This window comes from Octopus bimaculoides, chromosome 1, assembly GCF_001194135.2.
Source record: "Octopus bimaculoides isolate UCB-OBI-ISO-001 chromosome 1, ASM119413v2, whole genome shotgun sequence".
NCBI lineage: Eukaryota > Metazoa > Mollusca > Cephalopoda > Octopoda > Octopodidae > Octopus > Octopus bimaculoides.
The window spans coordinates 168,572,982-168,578,763 of NC_068981.1; the positions used below are offsets into that span (position 1 = coordinate 168,572,982).

A 5,782-nucleotide genomic window follows, 5' to 3' on the forward strand; every position below is an offset into this window, starting at 1 on the left:
ATATATATATATATATATATATACACACATATATGTATCTATATAAGTGTGTGCTATAATTTACATACGTTTCTTTTTTGTTTTTGTTAAACATATAACTTCGTAGTATACGAACACGCTAAACGATAAATAGTTTGTAAAGATGTTTTGTGGATGTCTACTTAAGGGGACCTTAAAGCAGGAAATTAAAAAGCAAAAATCAAACAACATAGCGATAGCTTTTAAATCTTTTCAAGATCGGTTTCAGATCCATCATCACCATAATAATAATAATAAAGATAACATAACATACACAGTTTAACCGCTTCCGGTACAGTAGTAAATGAAAGACTATTATGGCAAGTTTTTTTTTTATTTACTCAGCGACGATAAATGACAACACTTAGGAAAAGATATTAATTCAAATACTAACCTCGCTGTCAAGATAAATCCTTTGAAAATGTCAAGGGATAGAAATGTTAACACTGAAACGGGTAGGAATATTTTGTGTTGGACGTGAGTCCTGATCAAACAGCCACCATATTAGACCATTCCCAGAAAGCAGAGTTAGGTTTTATTTTTTTTTTGACCATTCAGAACCGTCAGCAAGTTACAGCAATCAACCAATCACAGCCCTCCATACAAAATCCATTATGGTAGACTGTTACTCGGCTTTCTTTCGTTCTAAACTCTGAAATATGTAAGTTAACCGCAAATGAAAACGAAATATACAAAGCAAAGCAAGCCTGATATTAATTTCTCTCATTTTTTGTTTTTTCGTTTCTTTAATTTTAACCATAAATTAAATTTTCCAATAATTTCATGCATGTATTATGTTAGTCCATATATATTCATATATATTATACGCTGTGCCGTAATTCACTCTATGACTCCTTGGTTTGTTTCTCTAAGTTGTTTGATACATGCCTCTCCTCCTAGGTCCCCACTTTTCTATATAGTTTTGTTTCTAACCTTTTCGTTTCTAAATTCCTTAGTATTTACAAGACAAACAACTGCATCTACACTAATAACAACAACAACTGTTTATTATACACATATTTTCTACTTTTTAAAAGAGAAAAGTATGACCCCCCCCCCATGTCAAAAGTTAAAAGGTGTAAACCTCTTACTCTCGCAATTTGTGATTACTTGATAATTATAATTACACAGGCATTTCAGTCTACGATGCTACTTTTTATTATTAACTGTTTATCAAACGTTGTTTCTTGAAATACTATACTGCAGGAATTGTAATCATTTGACTGAATTAATCATTTTAAACTATATAGTTAACTGTTATTTCATATTGTGTAACTTTTAATTAAGACGATTTTCTTTTTAGTCAATCGCAATACCAGATTTTTTTCCCCGACTCCAATTTAACAATAGTTTTTTAAACAGCTGAGCTGAAAGTAGAACAAACGTTCTGCACTAGGTTGACAAGTTATATATCATGTGTTTATTTACACTTAATCTTAAACCCACCTATTGTCCTCTCAGTCGTACCTGATATGTGTATTTATGTTTCATTCATATTTAAAACATTGTCGACACGTATCAATCTATAAATACTTCACACACCCAATCTCATTCTTGTATATGTGTGTATGTATATAAACATTTTGTATGCACATTTACTGATATAACGTTTTCAAATGTATGTATTTATTTTATACCTTTAAATTTTGTTTGTTAGCTAATATTGTTAATAATATCAAACTCTTTTGTAAACTGCACAATATTTTATTTACGTAACTCATATAACTGAGACATTCCTGTAGTTTAACATATATTCGTTTCAAACGTATGGAAAAAGGTTTCATTTCATTTAAATTATCGCCAAAATAAATCTTTTACGTGTATGATCTAGCTTAATGTGTGCTAATCAAATCGTATTTACACAGTTTTTTAAAATATCATAAACAAAGCAAAGCCTTTTATATTTTTAGACTGAAAAACCACTTGAATAGTTAAAAATAACTTTATCATAGATCGACAGCTTAGAAAGTTTAGAGTATTAAGATTTTAATCCTGATTATAATGACCTGGAAAACCAGGTGCACAGCTTCAGATAATTATTTCCGATTAAAAGCTCTTGCATTTAGAACCAAAATGTTGCCAACGATAACGAGCTCTTTGGAGTCGGTTATCATAACATACGGAGAGAGACGGGGTATTATGGCGTACCAAGATCATGAAGATTCATGAATGAATTTTTATCTCTCATTCATTAAAAAAAATATTGCTTATATTTTAGTTGTTGTTGTTTAACTGCAGTCAACGTAGACTGTTTTTTAATCGAAGTCAATTGTCTTTGATGCATTGCTTTGTCTCTCTACCTGCTAGAACCCCCCCCCCCCATTAGCGAAATATTCCTCTCTTCCGCCTTGAAAGAGGAAGGGTATATTGGATAATGTTCTAGAGATATACTGCATCTAAGAAAGTAAAATACGAGATGGTCACGACAAGAATATCTTCGATCGCATCACGATCAGGCTTTACTCATGGCTCAACAACCATGCCAACTGTTAGCATAATTATTTACTAGTAGAGAGACAGAATACTTGTTCAGCTCCATCACTGTTCTGTGTTCAAATCCAGGTTTGTTTCTCTTGGAGAAAGCGAGTGAAGATATAAATCTTATTGCTTATAGGTACAAGTTTATGTAACCCTCATTCTCACAAATTGTAACCTGTCTTTGTAATGCGAAAGCGTGTGGTCTTGTGATTAGGTGTTAAGTTCATGATCATAAGGTTGTAGGTTCGATTCTTGGACCGGACGGGTTAGTCCTTGTGCAAGGTGCATCAGTTCACGTTGCTCCAGTGTATTGAGTTGAAAATGAATACCTGGCGGCAGTGCAGTCTTTTCTCTCTCCCCCTGTCACATCCTGTCTCTTTGTCTAAGATTTCATTGTCCACTACTTTTTTTTTCTTTAGAGAATTTGGTTGTTATATTTTAGTAGGTCAAGTGAACCATGGTCCTCAAGACTTTTCAAATAGTTGACCAGTAGAAAATTACCATGATTTTTTTTTTAGTTGTGCTGCCCACATGTTGATGAACCATAAGGTTTCTTATGCTTGGTATAGAAGTTTTCTTGTCTCAAAGAACATATGTTTATTTTCTGTCTTGCCCAGTTCATGACTATGTACTGTTTAATTTATCTTCCTGAAGTATTTGAGCAGTTTTAGAATAGAGACCCCACAAAACCCTGATATATGATATCTATGTACATATGTGGAACGGTTATGGAGATAATGTGATTAAATAGTCACTACTAGTTAAATTGATTGAATCTTGGACAATCAGCCAAACTTTTCACCTTTGTTATAACATTGGCCTGACTGCAAAATATTTTTATTCAGCATTTATATGGCAAACAATGTTTCTTCAACTATTGAAGGTGGCTAATTCAGTAAGTAGAGATATCAGATGATGTCAGGGTTCAGTTGTTTTTTTCTGCTTTTTAATATTCCTTCATTGACACTATTATGTTGATGACTTAATTGCTGGCTCACTTCAGTAAGTACTATGTTATGTACTGTATATCGGTGTCGGCAGTGGGAGCTCTGTATAATTAAAGAGGCATTTCATTTATTTTCAGGGTTGTAATTGAATCCTTGATTGGAGTTGTGAATGAGAAGCCTCTTCCATGTGTTGGTCACAAAAATTAACAGGAATTTAGAGGTGTTAAGATGGAAGAAGTTAGTAAGGATGGAATGTACGCCTTATGTTTTGAAAAACAAAACAGAATGATCTTTTTTGTACATATAATTATATGAAATTGATGTTAGGTAAATTCAGGATTCGAAGCTTTATTTGGAAAGGTTGAAAAAGGTAGATTATTTGATGGCAGAGTTCTACTACCATGTATTTTACCAGCTGGCTTATAAATCCATCTTTATATCAACAATGATAGAATGTCACTTTTATATTTATCACAAGAAACTGTACTGAAAGCAGTTTATTTGGAATTTTATGAGCATTAATGAAGAAAGAAAAGAAACGCCAGCATTTTGGTTAATGTATTATGTTCTGGAGAAAAGGAAGAGATATTGATATTTCGGACAATTTTTCAATTTTCAAGATAGGTAGACAAGAAAGGAAAAAAAAAAAAATGTTAGTTATCAAGAAGAAAAAACAAAATTGTTGGTTGCCAAGAGAGAGAAAAAAAAATGATTAGCCACCTAATTTCAATTGGATTTCCTTTGTTCGTTTTCTCATCTCTTTCAGTGCTACCACAATAATTTAGGTTGAGATGTGAAAGCAACAGAGGAAGTGCAGTTGATAGATGTTGTGTTAAGGTGAAGTCTTAAATATATGTTAAAGTGCAACATTCTTTTTTGTCCTCTTATCCTGTTTCTTATTTTCTTTTTCTTTAGGAAGTGATTGAAACACTATTAATTGTAGGAAATAAATTATTTCTTTGGGAAAAGGTTATTAATATTGGAAATAATTGAAAAAAAAAAAATCCTTTCTGAATATTTCTTTTTGTTTAATGATAGTTGGACTTCTGTAAAAACTTACATTCTTGTATATAGTATAATGAATTTCTCACATTTTAAGGACTGGAATTAGTAATTCAACAAACTATAATATGTGACTGGCACTATATTTTATCAATCCCAGAAAGATGAAAAACAAAATTTACTCTGGTGAGATTTGAACTCAGAAAATAGACATAAACTATATACTGCAAGGTTTATCTACCTATTCTCTCACTTCACCACACTTAGTAGTAATATTGAATTGTTTTTTAACATAGTCAAGTATTGGAGTTGATGGTATCGACCAACTCCCACTCCTTCAGAATTGTTGGCCTTGTGTCTAAATTAGAAACAAGTATTATAAATCATAATTAAATGTAAACATTATTATTCTCATTATTATGTTTGACTTTTGCTTTGTATTTGTACAAGTTCACTCCAAATCTCAGTCAGAGACCTCAAGAGACAACAAGCTAGAAGTTCAAGTTGGTATTACTAGAGTACCATATTTTTGGTTTTGCACAGAATATTGTTCTAGAGCAGAGGTTCTCAAACTTTTGGGCCCCCCCCCTCATGACCACATAATTCCCTCAGTGCCCCCACCCCTATTTTTATGTATAAGTAAAAATTTTATATTTTACTAATTTATATATACTATGTATCATTTGATATCTAATATAATCTTATATAATTTGTACACAATACTTTTATGATATTATAAATTCATAAGCACCCCCCAATCTGATGCCTTTCTCCCCAATGCCTCCTTTTACTCTACTTCCCCCTCAGACACCAGCACCCACCTGGACCCTCTCAACACCCATGGGGGTCGGTAGCGCCCACTTTGAGAACCTCTGTTCTAGGGAGTGTTTGTCAAAACGTAAGAAAATTATTATGATTGTTATTAAGGTGGTGAGCTGGCAGAATTGTTAGCACTCTGTCTCTTTATGATCTGAGTTCAAATTTTGTCAAGGTTCATTTGCATTTCATCCTACACACACACACACACACACACACACACACATATATGTGTGTGTGTGTGTATATATATAAGGTTGAGGAGGGTATTGGATTTAACCAAACCCCGGAGGATACAGGTAATACCGAGTAAGTGCTGTATACCGATTAGTTTGCCCCAATCGTATGAACAGGATTGGGTATTATAAGTCGTGTATTAGCGTGTGTATATGTAAATATATAAAAACAAAAGGATAAAGAGAGCAAAGGTAAGGTTGAAGAATTTTATGGATAGAGTCTTACAGCTGTTTCTGGGAAGATCTAGTACTTCCCTTCATCGGAGACAGAAAAAATAAAGTTAT

General features: G+C 32.8%; 1 protein-coding gene across 2 annotated transcripts in view; it reads right to left on the minus strand.

Moving 5' to 3' along the window:
- LOC106883282 (serine-rich adhesin for platelets) overlaps window positions 1-568 on the minus strand; it is a 76,501-nt gene extending 75,933 nt beyond the window's left edge. For both annotated transcript variants that reach the window (XM_052972596.1, XM_052972591.1), the window contains exon 1: window positions 413-568. The gene's annotated coding sequence lies outside the window, so the exon portion shown is untranslated. The remainder of the gene's footprint in view (window positions 1-412) is intronic.
- Window positions 569-5,782: the final 5,214 nt, after the last annotated feature.